The sequence below is a fragment of the Acinonyx jubatus genome, chromosome A3 (assembly GCF_027475565.1).
Source record: "Acinonyx jubatus isolate Ajub_Pintada_27869175 chromosome A3, VMU_Ajub_asm_v1.0, whole genome shotgun sequence".
NCBI classification, from domain to species: domain Eukaryota; kingdom Metazoa; phylum Chordata; class Mammalia; order Carnivora; family Felidae; genus Acinonyx; species Acinonyx jubatus.
In genome coordinates this window covers 8387653-8398214 of record NC_069388.1, presented here as the reverse complement: position 1 = coordinate 8398214, position 10562 = coordinate 8387653, and the positions used below count along the sequence as shown (strand labels likewise).

Below are 10562 nucleotides of genomic sequence, written 5' to 3'. Positions count from 1 at the left end.
TGAACCCCATGGGTCATGATTCCATGGGGTTATACTGTATTGTTTCCTTCATCATTATCACCATCGTCATCATAGATTGTAGGAACTCAATCCATAATTGACCTTCTTTGATATTGATTGTGCCACGTGGAGAAAGAACTTGCACTTAGGTACTTACTTGGCTTTTCTGAGCAAATTAGGACAATCATGCCCACCCCAATGAGCTGTAATACAGCCTCGCACAAAAACCCATTGATGTCTCCCAATAAATATTTCGCTTTTCCTCTATCCCATTTTCCTTCTCACAAAAGACACAACAAAGCCCCAAGGCAAACTTTGGGGAATATACAACGAGGGAAATTACAAGACCCAAAGTTGAGGGAAGCCTTACCCAAAGATGCAGAAGTAATCAAAGTGGTTGTATTCGTACCAACTTTCGGGCTGAGGGAAGTGACAGCAAATGGGACTCGTCACACATTGAGGCATTAATCCCTTGGATAAGTGTAAAAGATGGGAGTGAGCAGATTTTTTGAACATTCTGGGCGGGCGACTCACAAAGAAACAGGATCAGCAGCTGACAACTGCTGAGCTCTCCTTCGACCTTTGGATGGTGGCTGACAGCCTGTCTTCCTTCCGCAGGTGCAGAGCTGAGAAAGTGACTAGGACCTCCCGATAAGGGCAGCCATCCAGCTGGCGTGTGGCAGATCCCCAAGCAGGGTCACTGGCAGTTTTTGAGCAATTTTTTTTTCCCCAGGTCACTGTAGTCACGGAGGGCATAGGTGATGGACTGCCCCAGCCTGTCGCTGGTCTCTGTTGACAGTGATGGGAAAACATCCCCATCGTCAGCACACGCATGCAGTGGTGGTACCGTGGCACCTACGGGGGACACCGTAAGCCACAACATGCGGATGATACAAATAGGCAAAAGTCACCAGGTATGTAAAAGGAGAAGCAGCTGCCATGTATGGAAGGCCAAGTGCGTGCAAGCATTGTGCGAGGCGCCCCTTTCACAGATGAGGAAACTGAGTCTCAAAGAGGGGCCATAACTTACCCAAGGCACACATACCAGGATGCAGGTCTAGACCTAACTCTCAACTCAAGTTGCTTCCGCTAGGTGAGGCTGAGGACTGGCCGAGAAGATGGCAATGATACGGCTTAGATCCTCCCCGTCAAACTGGAAGAGGAGAACTTTTGAGCAAGATCAGAGCTGTGAAAAGCTTTTGAACTTTTCTGAAGCCTTGGAAGTGACTTACTCTCCCTGAGCCTTGAGCTCCCTTATAAATTTAGACGATATTCTCTTTGCTTGGCAGAATGACTAATAAACAGCTGTAAAATCCTTCGCCTTTTCTAGAGTCCGTTGCAAGCCTGCCGATCCATCACTTGTGACCAGGCTAAATTAGTTTGCTGCCATACACAGAAGGAGCAGGGCTTTCAAAAAGGCAGATGTCTTTTCTGCTAGTTTTCTCAGTAAACCTCAATTAGCACATCTATAAAACGGGGATAATAATGTCTAGGTTGTAAGAATTCAATGGCTTAAGTCATTTAGCTCAGTGCTTAGTAGGTTCTCAAAAGATGCTGATGATACTGTCATAATTGGAGGGGAAGAGGAGACAGAAAGCAATTGTCTCTAATCATGGACGCTGAGTTCTGCACGAAACGTGATGTGTCCTCTCTGAGCAGTGGGATGAGGGAAGTTTAGGAAGGTAGCTCTTATTTTCCAGAAAGGGGAATGTGTGGGATGATGGAGAAGGGACTAAACTGGGTATCAGAGAACCCCGTCTGCCATCTGCCCGCTTGCCTCTGGGCCTCCCCATTCTCTCTGTGTAAAGTAGGTTTCCTTAGATCAATGACCCCTGAGCTGAATGAGTGCGGGGTATTGATTCCCAGACGTGGGCATTGTGGCCTTAATAATTACAGCATTCTGTGACCCAATTATTTAGGGAAGCAAGGTGCTAAGCAGATTACAAAGACTTTTAAATTATCATTATGGGACTCCTTGGTGCCTTTAAAGTGCTCGTACATGCGGCGTGACCTTCAAGATGGTGCGTGGGAGACAGCATTTCCCAAATTTATTTGAAAGACTTTGGAAGTGTTTTACTCTATCATCTGTGAAGCTCCTTGAGGCCTGAAATTCTATGATTTTAATACCTGGGCCATGGACAATGGCTGGTTCAGCAACAAAAGTTTTCTGGTTATGACTCAGGCTGTTAAGGCAAAACTTTTTTACGTTTTCTCTCTCGAGGCATATGCGATTATTCAGTTATATCCCCTCTTTTAAGCTGGATAGACACTTGAGTTGTATCACTTGCTCCCGTGGATTGTGAAGGGTTGAACCTGACTTTAGAATCAAGGGCAAATTCGAGGTGTCTGGGTGGCTCAGTCAGTTAAGTGTCAACTCTCGATTTCAGCTCAGGTCATGATCTTGCAGTTCGTGAGTTCAAGCTCCGCATCGGGCTTTGAGCTGACAGTGCAGAGCCTGCTTGGGATCCTCTCTCCACCCCTCCTCTGCTTGCACACTTTCTCTCAAAATAAACTTTTAAAAACCTTTTTAAAAAGAAGGGGAGAGTATTCCGAGTAGCCGTGAAGATGATTACGAGCCATCCCCAATGGTCACACAGATTAAGAAATATCTAGATGTCAAGGGGTCAGAATAATTCACCCTCAGAACAGGACAGTGTGACAACAAGCATCTCTCATTTTAGCTTTTCCTTTAACATGTTTTTAACGTTCGTTTATTTTTGAGAGACGGAGTGCGAGTGGGGAGGGGCAGAGAACGAGGGAGACGCAGAATCCGAAGCAGGTTCCACAGAGCTCCACATGGGGCTCAAACTCACAGACCAAGAGATCATGACCTGAGCCAAAGTCAACGTTTAACCGACCGAGCCACCCTGGCACCCCTAGCTTTTCCTTTTAATAGTGCCTTTATTCATAAAATTTTTTAACATTTATTTATCTTTGAGAGAGAGAGAGAGAGAGAGCACAAGCGAGGGAGGGGCAGAGCGAGGGGGAGACAGAGCATCCGAAGCAGGCTCTGTGCGGACGGCAGCCAGCCCGACGTGGGGCTTGAACTCACGAACCTGAGACAAAGTTGGACGCTCGATGGACTGAGCCACCCAGGCGCCCCTATTTATCATATTCTTAAATGACAGAACTACTAAGCACAAAAATCATGATCGCTACTAATTACTAAGTGCCTACCACGTGCTCAGCACCGTACCGCCTACTTGCATTAGGCAACAGTTCTGTCCTTCTAATAACAACTCCTAGTACTTTCTGCCTTTTTACAGGTGAGGCGGAATAGAGGCAGAATAACTAAGGCAATCTGCCAACGTCGCACATCTTCTTAAGGGGACAGTGCAAATTCTGAGTTCACCAATTCCTAGCCCTGCGGCCCCCCTCAAGTGGCGTATCTGCTTTAAGCTCTATTAGTTCCTCAGCAACATTAGAATAATAATAGTATCTAAACAATAGGGTGATTGTGAGGATGGCTTGGAAGTACATTTACTGAATGCAAGAAGCTCCTGACACACAGCCAACACTGTATATGTTAGCTATTATTTTTAAATCATTATTATTATTACTAGATCGACATACATGTTACGAGGCTGTTATTCTGGGAGGCAGGTGCTTTTTATATAAGATGCAAAGACAATTGTGTGGACATGGGACAAAGGATAAAAGTTACGCTATGTTAAGTTGTAAGTGTATACGGCGTTCCCCCTCCCCCCCCCCCCATGTGTTAAAATTGTTCATTAAGAGTTTCACACGGGCCAGGGGCGCCTGGGTGGCTCAGTCTGTTGAGTGTCCTCCTTCAGCTCTGGTCATGATCTCACGGTTCGTGAGTTCGAGCCCCGTGTCAGGCTTTGTGCTGACAGCTCGGAGCCTGAGGGCTTCTTCGGATTCTGCGTCTCCCCCTCTCTCTCTGCCCCTCCCCTGCTTGTGCTCTGTCTCTCTGTCTCTCAAAAATAAATGTAAAAAAAAAATTTTTTTAAATCAATGAATTGGATCTCTAGGTATCAGCAAGGTAAGATCTCAAAAGCTTAATGGATAAAAAGCCAACTGCAGAAAGAGATGTGCTTCATGAAACCTGCAAACGTGACATATTTCTTATGAATATGTTCCTATATAGCCATCGTGTAAAACAAGTTGGAAATAACACCACATTCAGGAATTCCGGGTAGTGATTATTTCTGGCAAAGAAGAGAAAGACTAGATTTGCTGAGAAGGAATCAGGGCAATTCAACTGGACCCTTTTCTCCTTGTTTTATAGTTCCAATATCTTTAACGCCTTCTGGTTTGATGTGCATTTTTCAGAACGGCGTTTTCTTACCGCTACAAACCTTCTGTAAAAAGGCTTCGGGTTTATGGGGTTCAGGGCCAAGCGTGAGGACTTGTTTCCTGCCGTGTTCTGATGCCAAGATGTAAGTGCAAGCCGGGGTCGGGGTTGAGTTAATGATTTAGTACAGCTCCCACTTGGTGTGTGTGAGCTCCGGTGAGCTGCTCTGAGAGCCGCCCCCTGCACCCACCGAGGCTGGAGGGGGGGGAACAAAAGGTTGTCCCCACAGCATCTCTCTCTCTCAGCGTCTCTGCTGCATGCCTCAACCAGTCAGCAGCGTGGCTCAGACCAACTGAGGGAGTTGGCTGTTTGTGGAGTTATTACTGACCTCCTGAGGGAGGGTTCAAAGAGGCCAAGGAGGCCTGACTTTCCGGTCAAAGTGTGACTTCACCCGGGGAAAGTGAGGTGGACAACGGAGGCAGATGAGGCATCGAGTTCTTGGATGAGATCAGTGTCAATGGGGACAAATCCAACCTGGTGACTCGGTGTGTGTGTGTGTGTGTGTGTGTGTGTGTGTGTGTGTGTGAATAAGTGAAGCATTCCATTAAAATAAATGTATTAAGTCTAACATAAATAACTTGCTGTATAAGAGCTTATAAATTCCCAACTCAACCCACCGTGAAATGTGAAATGTCTAACCATGAACTGACACATGGTGAAATGACTCATCAAAGACAGGAGGGCTTTTGGATCCTTTGGAGAGCTGATATTCCAAGGAAGCCAGGTGGAAATACGAAAGAATTCTCTGTGGGTTGGTTTGCGGTAGTTTGGATTAAGAAAGAAAAAAAAATTTTTAGGGCGGGAAGAACACGGAAAACTGAGATCTACCCCTTATTAACAAGTCTTGAAGTGTATTCCGCAATATTGTTATCTACAGGCATGACATTGTATGCCATCTTTCACATAGATCACGGGTTCTTTATCCATTCATCCATTTGGTGCTTTCCAAAAATGTTTCAGCTTTTGACTGAAAATCTCAAGCCACAGAAACATTGGAAGAATTAGCACCATTAATGCCTTTTTTACCTTTCACCCAGATTCTTGACATTGTTCGCATTTTGCCCCTTCCTTCTTCCTTGCTTCTTCCCTTTTGCTTCTTCCTTCTCTTTTGATACATAATATGTATCGTGTAACACGTACAATACATAATAATGTAGTATATACATACATTATTTTTCTGCTAAGTCATTTGAGAGCAAATTGTTGCGGTCATCATGCCCTTTTACTCCTAAAAACCTTGGCAAGTATCACCTAAGAGCAAAGGCATTCTCCACACAGGCATATGCAATTAGCAAATTCTGAAAATTTGGTGTTGATACAATGCCATTATCAGTCTGGTCCACATTCAAATCTCTCAGTTGTGTCCCACCCCCAAATGCCATTTATTTATTTATTTATTATTTTTTAATGTTTATTTATTTTTGAGGGAGACACAGAGCATGAGCGGGGGAGGGGCAGAGAGAGAGGGAGACACAGGATCGGAAGCGGGCTCCAGGCTCCCAGCCATCAGCACAGATCCCGATGCAGGGCTCGAACTCACAAACCGCCAGATCGTGACCTGAGCCGAAGTCGGACGCTTAGCTGTCAGTTTGGGAGAGAGCCAGCCAGCTGTTCTGCAGAACCCGTGTCAGTTCCGGTCTGTTTTTCTGATTGCTTCTTCCTGATTAGATGCCGGTGGAGCGTTTTGACAGGAACACTCCATGAGTGGTGCCGTGTGCATATCGTGGCACCAGATCAGGAAGCGTGTGGTATCAGTCTGCCCCTTGATATGGATTGTGATCGTTGGGTTAGGCGGGGCTCTGACATTTTTAAGATGCAATTCACTGGAAAAAGTTTATTGCCACGATGCCCCCCCCCGCCCCCGCCCCAACATCAAGGTTGCTGTAGCGCATGGCTGTCCTCAGGAGGGCCCTTTGTTAATCCTACAGAAGGGAGCTGAGTGTCTGCGAGCCTCTGCCTAGAACTTAAAAGGCCACCTCCTGCCCCCCACCCCCCTCCCGGGGTCCCCAGAGTCTTGTGTTAAAGGGACAGGCAGCAAACAAATGCTGTGAATAATAAGTCCGTTTAAATTGTGCTAAGTGCCGTGAAGGAAATAAAACTAGGAAATGGGACAGAGAGTGAGGCAGGGACAAAGTGACTGCAGATAAGAGTCCCTACCTTCCCGGAGTGCCGTTGGCAGTGAGGAAGACCAGGGATAAGCAAATGAACAAATTCATAGTGAGTCAGGTGGTGATGAGTGTCATGAGGAGATACGGAGCTGGTAAGAGGAGAACGTCCTGGAGGGATCTATATGGGGGACAGAGATGACCTTGTTCGGGCGGTGACATCCGATGGAGGCTGAAAAGAAGCGAGGCCGGTGCCCGGAGGCCCTAGGAGTGTGGGCCAGGCAACCAGACGGCGCATGCGCAGACCGGGAGGTTGGGGACCCTGCTGGGTGAGATGAAGGAAAAGCAGGAGGCCGTGTGGGTGCAGTGGGGGGGTGCGGGTGGCAACCTCAGGAAATGGGAACAGAGGGGTGGCCAGCGTCAGAATGGGGAGGGTTTCTAGGCCATGGTAAGGATTCGGATTTTATCGTTAGTGCAGTGGAAAGCCATTGGGAGGCTGAGAGCAAGGAGCGACGTGATCCATGTTTTAAAAGTATCACTTTGGCGATTTTGTAGAGAACCCAATGAGGTGGGAGGGGCTGTGCCCAAGGGAAGCAGGGAGACCAGTACCCAGATGAAAGAAGTGTGCTCCCGGAGAACTATGAGCTCATTTTGTTGGCCTGTGTCTCCCGTGCCTAATGAGGGATGCTAGTGTTCGATGGATGGATGGATGGATGGATGCATGGACAGATGAATGGACAGACGGATGGACGATCGGATGGATGGACGGAGGAATGGATAAGTGGGTGGGTGGATAAGTGGGTGGGTGGGTGGAAGAAACAATACATTTGCTTCTATTATTAATTTCCAAGTAAGAAACTCATCAGATGGCTGGCAGATTTGAGCCATGTCGGTTTAGCCAAGGTGGGACATTTCTCCAAATTGGCTTTCCTGTATATTTCCAGAAGGAGCTGTCCATAGAGAAATCTGCATGGGATTCAGAAGAGGGAAATGAAGGAGAAGCCCTTTCTTCAGCTCTCTGAAGGACTCTTCTGCAGCCCTCCAAAGCTGTCGTTCATCTATCCGTTCAAGCTGTGGGCCTGGGGTGGTGTCTCCACCAGCCCCAATGGTCAGCCCCTTCTGGCCTTCGCGTCCTGGGCCGGGCAGGCGTGTAAGGCCATGGTGAAAAGAGTTCAGCTGCTCCTGTGGCTCACGTATATCATGGGGATCAGAGGCAAAGAGAAGAGACAAAGTTCTCGTGTACCTTGGAGGTTCTAGACTGTCTTTGGTCTCCCCAATTCCTGCCTATCTTCCCAACCACCAGTTCTGCTGACGTCAGGCCTCGTGCCAGAACCAGAATCAAGGGCCCTTGAGAATCCTTACTCAGCGCCCACAATTGCTTAAGGTTTAATCACATAATAAATCCCTTTTCTGTCCCACTCCTCGTGGCTCTGCTTCCCTGAATCAACCCTAACATGATACAGACTGCTTTTGAGTATTTACCAACCTTGGGGCTTCTTGAACTTGCATGAGGTTTAGAGAAACATTCTTAATTTTTTAAGGTAAGTTTATAAATATAACTGATCAATCTCATTTATTCTGGAAACAACAGTGCTTATCCAAATATACAGCAAAAGCTTTCCAATCGATGAACATGGTGCTTTTTGGGCTTTCAAGAGAGCTGGTTTTTTTTTAAATTTTTTTTTAAAGTTTATTTATTTTTGACAGAGAGAGAGAGAGAGCAAGTGTGAGCTAAGGAGGGGGAGAGAGAGAGGGAGACACAGAATCGGAAGTAGGTTCCAGGCTCCGAGCTGTCAGCACAGAGCCCAATGTGGGGCTTGAACTCACGAACCGTGAGATCATGACCTGGGCTGAAGTCAGACGCCCAACCGACTGAGCCACCCAGGCGCCCCGAGAGCTGTTTTTTAATTGTTTGTTTGCCTAAGAGGAATAGAAGAATGTGTCTCTGACTCAGTTTTGCAGTATGTGAACCGAATGACTCCGCGGTGAGTCGTGGAGGTGATCAAGTTCAGCTGGCAATCATTGGCAGGTCCCTAGTTTCTCTGTTTGGGAGCTGTGACCTTTAAGTGAGTTCCTGAGGTTAAAGTTTAGTCCCAATTTCAGGCCGCATCTACAGGATCCTAATTTTGGGGATTTATGAGGGGAAGGGACATAGAAAGGAGAGAGAAATGTCCACATGAGATCTGGGCCACTGGGCCAGGGGGAGGAGGCCACTGGATCTTGTGACAATTAAGGGCTTAACCTCTGTGGTCAGTCAGAACCAGATTTGAATCCCAATGACCCTGCATAATTGCTGTGTAACCAAAACCAATTTACAGTGTATTTTGGGGGCTCTGTATTCTGTTCTATAAGGTGGGGTGACAGTCTCTTTCCAGTAGTGTTTGCAAAGATCAAATGGGACCGTACATGGGAGTACTCTGGATGGTTCCTGGCCCCCGGGGCAGCCAATATGAGCATGTCTGACTTAGGTGGCTTGGGACCAGCTAGTGAAGTTTCTTGTGCCTCAGTTTCCTCGTCTGTCACATGGGGCCGTTTACAGTGTCCGCTTGATAAAGGTTTCACGAACATTCAATGAGCAAGGAGCAGTGTGGTCGGGATGGCAAACATCAGATTCAAATTCTGGTTCCAACGCTTGATTACTATGGGACTCTGGGAAAATTGCTGAACGTCTGCGAATCTGTTTCTGGTTCTCATAAACGAAGCACGGGAATAAAAGCACCCACTGCAGCGACCTGTGGTAAGGGTTCAAATGTCATCATGCGTGTAGCGTAGCAGCCTAGCACATAGTCGGTGCTCAGTAAATATAAGCTGTTATTATCGCTCCCCTGATGGCACGATTAGCCACGTTCAAAGGTCTGAGCTAAGGGCGTTTCGTGCTGAATTGGTTTTGGCTCTTATGACTGTTCCCATTCAAGAAGCCGTTAGAAGGTGGAGAGCAGGGGTCAAGGCTCTGTGCCTGTTCTCCCTTTCCCCTGGGAAGCGGAGCCCCCGACCACTGTCCCATACTGCCTCCAGTTAGGTTTTTCAGAACGTATCTGGAGGAGTGAGTGAGCTGAGCCACCCACGCCCCCTGGGACCATTTTTAGATGAACGGATCCCCTCCAGAAGATATGGGTCGAAGTCGGCAGACGCTTTTGTTTGTCGCAGCCAGAGATGCGAGGATGCTTCGATGCCTCTGGCGTCCGAAAGGTAGAGGCCAGGGAGACTCCAGAACAGCTGTAATAATATCCTGATCCAAGATGTCAATAGTGTCGAGGATGAGAAGCCCCAAGTGAGCGAAGTGTCAGACAGTCGCCACCAAATGCTAACAGCAGAGAGAGAGAAAGAGAGAAAGAGAGAGAGGGAAGCTTTCTCTCTTGTCTCTTATACGGCCAGTCATCCCACCATGGGGGCCTCACCTTCGTGATCTCATCTAAAACCTAATCACTTCCGAGGGAGGCCTCATCTCCAAACACCCTCCAACTGGAGGGCTAGGCTTCAACTTAGGAATTTCGTGGGGGCAGCAGGGTGGACACAATCATTCAATCCACAGTGCAAGGAATAAGAGTCAGCATTTCCTGTTCTAAGTGCTTTACATATATATGCGCTCATTCATTCCCCAAGCGAGTCTAAAGTGAGGCAATGATTTTATCTCCACTTCACAGATGAGGAGGGCAAGTCAACTGTCCGGGGTCGCATGACTTGTAGGTTGCAGAACCTGGCTTCAGACCCAGACAGTTTGGCTCCAGACTCTGTGTTCTTTTTCTTCTTCTTCTCTTTTTTAAATGTTTTCTTTTATATTTGAGAGAGAGAGAGACAGAGCACAAGCAGGGGAGGGGCAGAGAGAGGGGGAGACACAGAATCCGAAGCAGGCTCCAGGCTCTGAGCTGTCAGCTCAGAGCCTGATGCGGGGCTCAAAGCCACGAACCGCGAGATCATGACCTGAGCTGAAGTTGGACGCTCAACCTTAACAGACTGAGCCACCCAGGCGCTCCCAGACTCTGGGTTCTTGATCTCCATATGAAAAGTAGTCACCCTATAGCATCCACAGAAATTCAGAAAAACAGCTGTGGCTCTGCTGAACCAGGAGTCGCAAACTGACGTCTTTCAGCAATCCTGATTCTTGCCAGCAGCAGGCAATTTTGCTCTCATGGCCACTTCTT

The 10562-nt window shown here is 47.4% G+C and overlaps 1 long non-coding RNA gene across 1 annotated transcript; it reads left to right on the top strand.

Annotated features, from left to right (window-relative positions):
* Window positions 1-3498: 3498 nt before the first annotated feature.
* On the top strand, window positions 3499-7841 carry LOC113595769 (uncharacterized). The gene is made up of 2 exons (XR_008289750.1): window positions 3499-3681; window positions 7368-7841. It is a non-coding gene; the product is annotated as an uncharacterized LOC113595769 (long non-coding RNA).
* Window positions 7842-10562: the final 2721 nt, after the last annotated feature.